Source organism: Pinus tabuliformis, chromosome 6 (assembly GCF_031772625.1).
Source record: "Pinus tabuliformis cultivar Carrire ecotype Pingquan chromosome 6, CPIR1, whole genome shotgun sequence".
NCBI lineage: Eukaryota > Viridiplantae > Streptophyta > Pinopsida > Pinales > Pinaceae > Pinus > Pinus tabuliformis.
The window spans coordinates 1,424,192,319-1,424,201,909 of record NC_142292.1 but is presented as its reverse complement, the minus strand read 5'-3'; the positions used below and the strand labels follow the sequence as shown (position 1 = coordinate 1,424,201,909).

The 9,591-nt window shown below is 38.4% G+C and overlaps 1 pseudogene; it reads left to right on the top strand.

The window, feature by feature from the left end:
* Positions 1–2,420: 2,420 nt before the first annotated feature.
* On the top strand, positions 2,421–3,845 carry LOC149263989 (calcium-dependent protein kinase 4 pseudogene; annotated as a pseudogene).
* Positions 3,846–9,591: the final 5,746 nt, after the last annotated feature.

Here is a 9,591-nt window from a genome sequence, read left to right as displayed (position 1 = left end):
ATTTCCAAGCATCAAAAGATTGATACTTTATTTGATAGTGGCTCACAAGTAAACTTAACTTTTGAAGCAATTGTGAAGAAGTTGGGATTACTAACCACACCTCACAAGAAGTCATATCCATTAGGTTGGGTATGTGATAAAGCAAAGCTACAAGTGACTAGACAATGTAAACTTAGGTATTTTTTTTGGGTCAGCATTTGTAGATGAGGTTGAGTTAGATATCGTTCCCTTGGATATATGTGGAATTGTTTTAGGAAGTCCTTACTTGTATGATAGAAAAGCCATTTTATATAGAGCTGAAAATAAGTATCAACTTGTTAAAGATGGAATAGAATATCTTGTAAGAACTCATAAACTCAAGAATAATTATACTCTCATAAACTCATGGCAAATGAAAAGAATTGTAAATTCATGCCAGCAATTTTTACTGATGGTTGTAAAGGAAAAGAAACCTGATAAAACAAATGTATTTGAGGGTTGTGATACTAAACAGAAAGCTGATTTCAAAATATGATATATTATTTCAAGAACCTAAAGGTCTGCCACCCAAAAGGGAAATTGTACATGATATTCATTTGCAGCAAGATGCTCCATTGCCTAACATCAGAGTGTACAGGTTATCTGCTTTAGAGAATGTGGAGATCAAGAAGAAGGTACAAGAGCTGCTCAAAAAAGGGTTCATAAGGCCAAGCACATCACCATGTGGATCTCCAATCATGTTGGTGAGAAATAAATATGGTTCATGGAGGATGTGCATTGATTACAGAGCATTGAATAAAATAATGATCAATAATCATTATCCCCTTCCTTGCATTGATGATCTATTGGATCAGCTAAAAGAAGTTGTTTACTTTTCCAAGTTGGACTTGCGTAGTGGTTACCATTAGGTCAGAGTAGCAGAGCAAGATGCATGGAAGACTGCTTTCAAAACAAAGCAAGGGTTGTATGAATGGCTAGTTATTCCTTTTGGCTTAACTAATGCTCCTGCCACTTTCATGAGAGTTATGAATGATGTACTCAGGCCTTTTATTGATGATTTTGTAATTGTATATTTAGATGACATTCTTGTTTTCAGTAAAACATGGGAAGAACATTTAAAGTATGTAAAGCAAACTCTAGGTGTTTTAAAAAAAGAAAATCTCTATGTTAAATTATCAAAGTGTGAATTTGGCAAAACATCTTTAAATTATTTGGGTCATATTGTAGGGGGTGGTGAATTGAAGATAGATCCCTCTAAGGTTGAAGTCATTGTAAACTGGCCTAAACCCAAATCTGCTACAGAAGTTAGAAGCTTCCTAGGAGTAGCACAGTATTGGAGAAAGTTTATTGCTAACTTTTCCTTAATTGCAGCTCCCTTACAAGCTTTAATAGGATTGAATAAGGTGTTTCATTGGGGAGGAAAACAGTAGAAAGCCTTCAACACCTTGAAAGAAAAAATCAGTATAGCACTAGTACTAGAATTGTCAGATCTTCAAAGACCATTTGAGATCGAAATAGATGCCAGTGACTATGCCATGGGAGCAGTGTTGATGCAACATGGTAAACCCATATGCTACCATTGTGAGACATTTAATTCTGAAGTAGTTAATTATCCTGTTATCACTTAAGAATTCTAATTTCAAAAACCGCTCACATTAGTTTGATGCGCATAAATCCTTTTAGCAGTTTCGCAGCGAAACATGTTTAGGTGGTTTCGTAGCACATAATTCATATTTTGCACTGGCTACGCTATGAAATTGGGGAAATGAGTTCATATATTGACGGGGAATGGGAAGACACAATAGAAAACCTCCTGTATGAGGATTCCCCTATGCATTCTCCGATGGAGAGCACAACCTTGAAGGATTATTCTAATGGAAGCATAGATTATCCCAGTGTTGCAAATATTTCTGATTCATGTTCTGTTTCACAAACTAATTCTTTGCAACAAGAAGCATATGCATCAACTGGTCACCGGCAAGATAATGTTCATACAGGGAGCTCTTCCAAGCAGCTGTTAGTTCAATGTGCAACTGCAATATCTGAAGATAAAAATAGAAAAGCTGGTCAGATCTTCAGTACCAAGGACTGGTTCATGTGGTAGGAATATTCCCATGGATAATGTTGTTATTATAGATGATGAGGATGATGACACTGGGACAAGTACTTGTGATATAAGTTCAGCTAATGAACAAGATGACCATGATTCATGTATAGAAATTAATTCTGGGAATGTAATTTCTGATACAGAACTAGATGGTGATGATGAAAGCATAGAAAGTGATTCTAGTTCTAATAAAAATACAAGTTCCTTATCCAAGCAAACTGTAGAGCAGAATCCTAATGCTTGGCCACCTAGTTCCCAATCTACAGATCTTTCTGAGGACGATGATGATTGTCAAGTTGTGTTTGAATATGGCAGCCAACCACCGTTTACTTCAATGAGAGGTACTCAAATACATCGCAAGCAAAGTTCTTCAGGATATTATAGAAATGTTCAAGATTTGAATACTGATAGTTCTGATTGCGAAATTCTAGAAGCAACTCATGGGGAAATACGCCAAAAGTGGGAAGAAGCAGCTTTGCGGAAACGAAGTGCCCAGGGCTTAAAGCACATGGCAAGCACAGATGGTGGTACGGGGTTGTGAGTCATTCAGATTATTGTGAGAAATAGTCGCCACCGCCAATGTCATTTAGATGATACTGTGATTCTAAGTTCAATCAATATACACATGGATCACGATGGCGGTGTGCAGCAATTAATAGAAAGGATCATCATGAAGAACACGGTTTTATCACCAGATAATCTTGAGGGAAAACCAGTTGTCTTGAAGTATGTAAAACTCCAGAATGTTCGCAGTTTGACCATGTTTATAGAGGACAATCAGGGCGGTGCCGACATTAGTTCCATTGAATGATTTCAAGCAACGCGCTAAAACTCCATTGCGTTTTAACATTAGTTTTCTAGATTGACATATTCACGGTCCAATCTAGTAGGTGTTTGAAGGGATTTTTCATCTCGGGCTCGAAGAAATTCGGCAATTAAAAAATATAGAGCGGTAGAACAGTAGCAAATTTGCGGTTCTAGCCGCTAATCCCCAATAATTTAGAAGCAATTTCAATAGTTATTGCTGCTGCCATTTGATGGGTATGCAGGTCGAAGCCCCGGACATTAATCGATTGACAGGGATGGGCACGAGCACTGCAACTAACAAAGAGGTGCTTTCTGTTATTCATCATTGAAGGAAATTGACTTTGGGCTGTCTGTCTTTTTCAAACCTGGTCAGGTGTTCACTGATGTGGTTGGAAGCCCATACTATGTTGCCCCGGAAGTGTTATGCAAACGCTATGGTCCAGAGGCAGAGGTGTGGACAGCCGGGGTCATCCTATACATCTTACTCAGCGGTGTTCCACCATTTTGGGCAGAAACACAACAGGGAATTTTCGATGCTGTTCTACGAGGTCATATTGATTTTGATTCAGAACCCTGGCCCACAATTTCTGAGAGTGCCAAGGATCTTATCAGAAAGATGCTTACTTCAAAACCATCTGAGCGCCTGACTGCTCATGGAGTTCTATGTCATCCGTGGATATGTAAAGATGGTGTCGCTCCAGATCAAGCTTTGGATCCAGCTGTATTATCTCGATTAAAGCAATTTTCCGCAATGAATAAATTGAAGAAGATGGCACTTATGGTAATAGCCGAAAGCTTGTCAGAGGAAGAGATTGCAGGTTTGAGAGAGATGTTTAAGGCAATGGACACTGATAATAGTGGTTCAATAACTTTTGATGAGTTGACGGCTGGCTTAAAAAGATATGGATCATGCAGAGTCTGGGGGGTGTTGCAAATAAGATGGATGTATTAATGGAAATGACTTTAGAACATCTGAAATTATGTGCTGATGAGGGTCGCCTGCCACAGCATTAGGAAGGTTGGTGGATTGGTGCTTGCAATACTTGTATAATCATAACAAGGAGAGGAAGCCTGTGAATCCAGGAGTGCATGGGGTATTCTATTCAGCATGTCAGGCTGTTATGTATATACTTTGCTTCCGAATGAAGTCGCTTATAGATGATCCTAAACAGAGATTACTGTTAGAGAAGTTACCACTGAAAAAGATTATTGAGCACAAGTTGAATCCTTTAAAGATTTGTTTGCCAGCAGTCGTAGAAGAATTTCTAAGGCAGGTTAAAGCAGTTCATCTATTTGAAGTTTTAGGCTTCACAAGTTCAAAGAACATAATTGAAACAGAGGAATCCAAGGCCTTTGGGGGTGTTGAGAGACTCGGCATGTTCTTTCCATTTGACCCATATTTACTGAAATGCTCAGACAGATTTATCAGACCAAATTTTACTTTTTGGTCAATGGTTCAGACTCCAGTTAAGGATGATGATTTTTAAAGACTGTGTTTTTGAAATTACACAGCAGTTTCGTAGCGCGCTACGAAACTGCTGTAGGTGATGATTTTAACACAGACAGGCAGTTTGGTATTATGAGCGGGAATTTTGAAAAGGAGATACCTAAAGGATATGCAAGACATCAAATGGAGCTACCATAGCCATTCAGATCAAGACAGGTGTACGTTTATAAAGGTGGAATATTTTAACCCAAGTTCAAATTTTTGTTGTAAAGTCCCTTTACCACCGTTCAAAGGGAATTTAATGATTTGCATTCAAGGAACTTTTGCTTGCACACATGCTCATCGATGCAGCCTACAACACATCAAAAACGTGGCAGTGTTCCATATTTTGGGTCATTTAAGGCTAGAAGACATGCTGCTGTACATTCGAGCAATTTGAGGAAAACTGGAACCGAGAAGCAAGGGACATCTCCCAACACTTCTGAGCAGTTAGAAGATTCAGCGTTCAAGGTCAATATGGAGTATTAAATATCCAGCTCAGCCAAATCGAAAGAGGACCAGGTGTCAAAGAACAAGGAGAAGTCGTATGCATGGAAAATAGAGTTAGAGTCATAGTTAATTTAGAACTCTTTAAAAACTCCAGTCAGCACTTTAGTTGTATTTATTAGTTAGTTCAATAACTGATAGGTGTCAGTAGAGGTAGTTATCGACTCCCCTCATGCTGGAGGAGGAAGCTCGAATTAGTTAGAATAAGGATTCTATACATAGCTGAAACAACAATGTAACAAGGGTTGGAAATTTTATAACAGAGTACTGTTTTGGCTTATGTAAAGACAGAGTTTCAGTAATATAATTTGGCTGCTTTTCTTCTCAGGATTCATGAAGGATTTCTATGTTCAGAATGTATGATTTTATCTTTTCCTTAATGTCTTTTACAGTTGCATAGGTGTACAATCACTCAGAATTCACTGATTGTGCTCTGATTTCCTGTGTGCATTTATGAGCTGTGGTTCCATATGTGTTGTGCTCTGAATATTCAAATGCCAAGTGCCCTGACTTCTATGCAAAGGCAGTACCATTGTTTACTGAAGTGTGATTGACTCCATAGGCCCAATGGAAACTTATGAAATGTTTGTCCAGCCTTTATATTTGTCACTGTTATGTCACAAGAGTTAGCCATCTTATTCTTAACCAAAATCAATAACCCTTTGAGAGAGCCCTCTCAGGCTAAGGAGGCTAAGCCTTAGTCAAAAGATTGGTTTGAAACAGTTACTTGAAGTCTTCCTGGTTTGCAGCCTTCCAGGGCCTGATTTTGAGATAACATATCCCACATATGATAAAGAATTGTATGCATTAGTACAGAGTGTAAAAAAGTGGAAACATTACTTAATGGGCAAAGAAACAATTATACATACTAATTATCATCCACTTCAGTATTTGCACTTACAAACTAAATTACAGCAATCAAGACACTATAGGTGGATGGGTTTCCTACATCAATTTCATCTATTCGTCAGATATAAAAAGGGCATACACAATAAAGTTGCGGATATGTTGTCTAGACCAATTATAAATGCATCTGCTATACTTAAGCATAACTCGGTAATGCATGAAAACTACATTGAACAGTATGCTCAAGATATAGATTTTAAAGATGTATATGCAACTTTATGTCATGGCAAAAAAGTAGAAGAATTGGACTAATATGTTAAGGACCAAATCTTGTATCATTTGGGAAAGCTACACATTCCACAAACTGAAAGAGTTAACATAATTAGGGAAGCACATACTTCTTTGATATCAGGTCATTTTGGTGTAAGTAAAATAGTTGCACAGCTGCAAAGATTCTGCTATTGGCCAAGAATTCATGAAACAGTTTCTAGATATATTAAAGGGTGTACCATGTGTGCTAAAAGCAAGCCCAACAATAGAAAATTAGGTTTGTACACTCCACTTCCAGTCCCTTCTCATCCTTGGGAAAGTGTTTCCATGGACTTTGTTGGGGGGTTGCCAAAATCTAGAAAAGGTCATGACTATTTATATGTTATTGTGGACATGTTTAGAAAAATGTGTATTTTAATACCTTGTAACAAGCATATTACAGCTGAACAAACAGCGAAATTGTTCTTTCAGCATGTCTGGGTGCATTTTGGGTTACTCACTTCCATAGTATCTGATCGACATTCCCGATTTGTTGGGAAGTTTTGGTCAAGTCTGTGGGAACTGATGGACACCAGATTGAAGAAGAGCATAGCCTTTCATCCACAAATAGATGGCCAAACAGAGGTGGTCAACAAGACAGTGATCCAGATGCTCAGGGGTTATTACAGCAAGCATCCCAAGCTTTGGGATGAACATTTATGTTATGTGCAGCATGCTTACAACCGTGCTAAGCATTCTTCTACAAAGAGGTATCCTTTTGAGACTTGTTTTGGTTTTATACCAAGGTCTCCCTTGGATTTTGTCTTTGAAAAAGACATAGTAGTTGATGGACACAACGATGTGGACAAAGCAACCAGGTTCATGGAACAAACCTAAGAAATTCACCAGGCAGTGCAGGAACAACTGGAAAAGAGCCAAGCCAAGTACAAGGCAAGGCATGATAAGCATCGGACGAAGTATAGCTTCCAAGTTGGTGATCAAGTCTGGCTGTATATCAGCAAAGATAGAATGCAAGGTGAAGGAAAGAAGCTGAAGCTAATAAGGTATGGGCCTTTCAAGATACTTGAGAAAATTGGTGAGAATGCTTTCCGCCTTGATTTTCCAGCTTACATGCACATCTATTCAGTGGTAAATGCAGAAAATTTAAGACTGTTTGAACCTTCATTAATTGAAGATCCCGAAGAGCAAAGTCAATTTCCTTCTATTGATGATCTGTTGCCTGAATATCTCAATGAGTTGCAGGAAGATACAGTTCTGGACAGGAAGGTGAGAACCACACGCAGAGGGGATGTTGAGTACCTAAGAATTGGACTCAAAGGTTCAAAACCCAGCAATGCAAAATGGATAGAGATTGGGCAAGTGAGGAAGTTGTATCCTCACTTGAGCGATGCTTGAAAACCAACTTTTGGTGGTCCAAAAGCCTTTTTCAGTGGGAAGGCATGATCCAAAATGGATCCATTTACCCTCTAAGTCTTCAAAAATCCTCTAAAAGATCAAAAGTATCGCATAATCAAACCTTCACAAAACAGCAGAAAACGCTATCGGGAGCCAAATACACCAGGAAAATGTTGAAAAACAAAGTAGTGAAGGCTTGAACAAGGAATGCACAGTAGCCGTCAAATCTGGCTGATCAACGGTCCAGATCTGATCGGTGAATCGCAATCGGCAGTGGCAATTGACGGATATCAGCGGAGACTATACAAATGTTGCAATAGCGATCGGCAGGGTCAATGGGGACCGTCAATCAAGCACGTAGATCGATGGCCCACGTTGCATCGTAGGATCGCTATCAGAAAATACAAATAGCGCTTACAATGGCCTGGGGCATGAGCGATATGTGATTGCGATTAATCGCATCGCGATATCGCAATCGGAGAAACACCATGGAGCGGGGCTTATACACATGTATATGTGCGATGCGATTAGCCGGACCCAATGGCTATATAAACATTGTTGCATAAGACTTAAGATCCGCATAAAGGCATTTTGTAATGTATTTTTGTATATCTCGAAACAGCACCGATGCGATAAAGCCCGGACCCGAAGGGATTTGGGAATGAAATGTATATTGTTTCAAGTCCGGAGGAAGCCATTTTTACGTATTTCCAAAATACAAAGGGAAACCTTGGAACAAGGCTGAAGCGACTTGCGATGACGATTGAGGACGTACCCAATAGGAGAATAGACTAGATTTAAGGACTTTTGAAGTCCGAAAGATGGTGGATTTTCATAGTTTCGAATAAATTTCTCTGTGTTAACAAAAAGCGGCTGTTTCGGGGATTTCAAAAGCCCGATGCAATCATCTATTGCAGATTAGGTGGCCACCTCCCCTTAATGCGTTATTCAATGATTGTTTAACGCTTAAAGATGGATTCGAGCAGATAGAGGTCGAGAGACAGAAAGCTAAGAAGCGGAAATGAACAGGCAAAGCACATTGGCTTTAAAGCCATAGAAGACAGAAACAAAGGCAAGTGGTATTTGAGGCAGTGCCAAGACAGAGAGCAAAGACAGAGACAGAGAGTGATTGAGAGAGTCTGTGTACTCAGAGAGGCTTGAGAGGTTCAAGCAAACTCTTGTTGTTGTATATGTTGTGTGTTGAGTCTCAAATTGAGCTCATACTGTTGTAAAACTCTATTTGAAGACATAATAGAGAGGACACCACTAAAGGCTAGACTAGGAGATGTAGCCCAGAAGTATTGGGTGAACTCCTTATTAAATTTGTTGTGTTTATGTGTGTTGTCTATTATGCTTCTTTATTGCTTCATTGTCTGTGTATTTCGCAATCTTATCGATCCATTGCATAACATAACATAGGAAAATCCATGCACATGAGTCTGTAATACCTTAATAATTGTCTTAGATCTCATAATCAGAACACTTCACGACCTTGTCATAGTGATTATCCTTACCAATCAAGGACACATGGCATGTTGATATATGGCTAGAGATGGATATATATTCCATGCCTCTCACCCCTTATTTAAGTGTTATGTTTTGGTTAATAAAACTACATGTTTGAGGACACGTTTGCTAAAATTATCATGGTATCAGAGTGAGATAAATGGATTTTCATATGATGAGAATATCATAGTAGAAATAAGGCCATGATGCATCAATAAGGAAGAAGACTCCATTTCCTTAACCTATTTTCTTCATCAACAAAGGAAATTTCATAAGGGAGGTACTTAAAAACCTGTGAGTTTATTTATGTTTAAGTGAAATTACTAACTACATATGCAACACAACATTTTGAGGTAAAAATGGGCCTAAAAAATTGTACAACAAAAATAAACATTATAAGAACCAATAAGATTCAATATGATGATGTCAACCATATAGGATGATTCACCATTTTTGGAGTAAAAAAAAAAACTACTTTTTCAACTCGTATTTTCTTCTTATCTCCCTATAATTTTACTAAAATTTTAAGCAGTAGCAATAGATGGATTCGAAATTGAATTTTGCATCTAAGGAGTAGCCATGTTGCATAATTTTGTTGGACCCTACTACACGAAAAATGTGAAATACATGAAAAAAACATGAGCAATCACATTTTTCCATGTATTTCACATTTTTCGTGTGGTAGGGT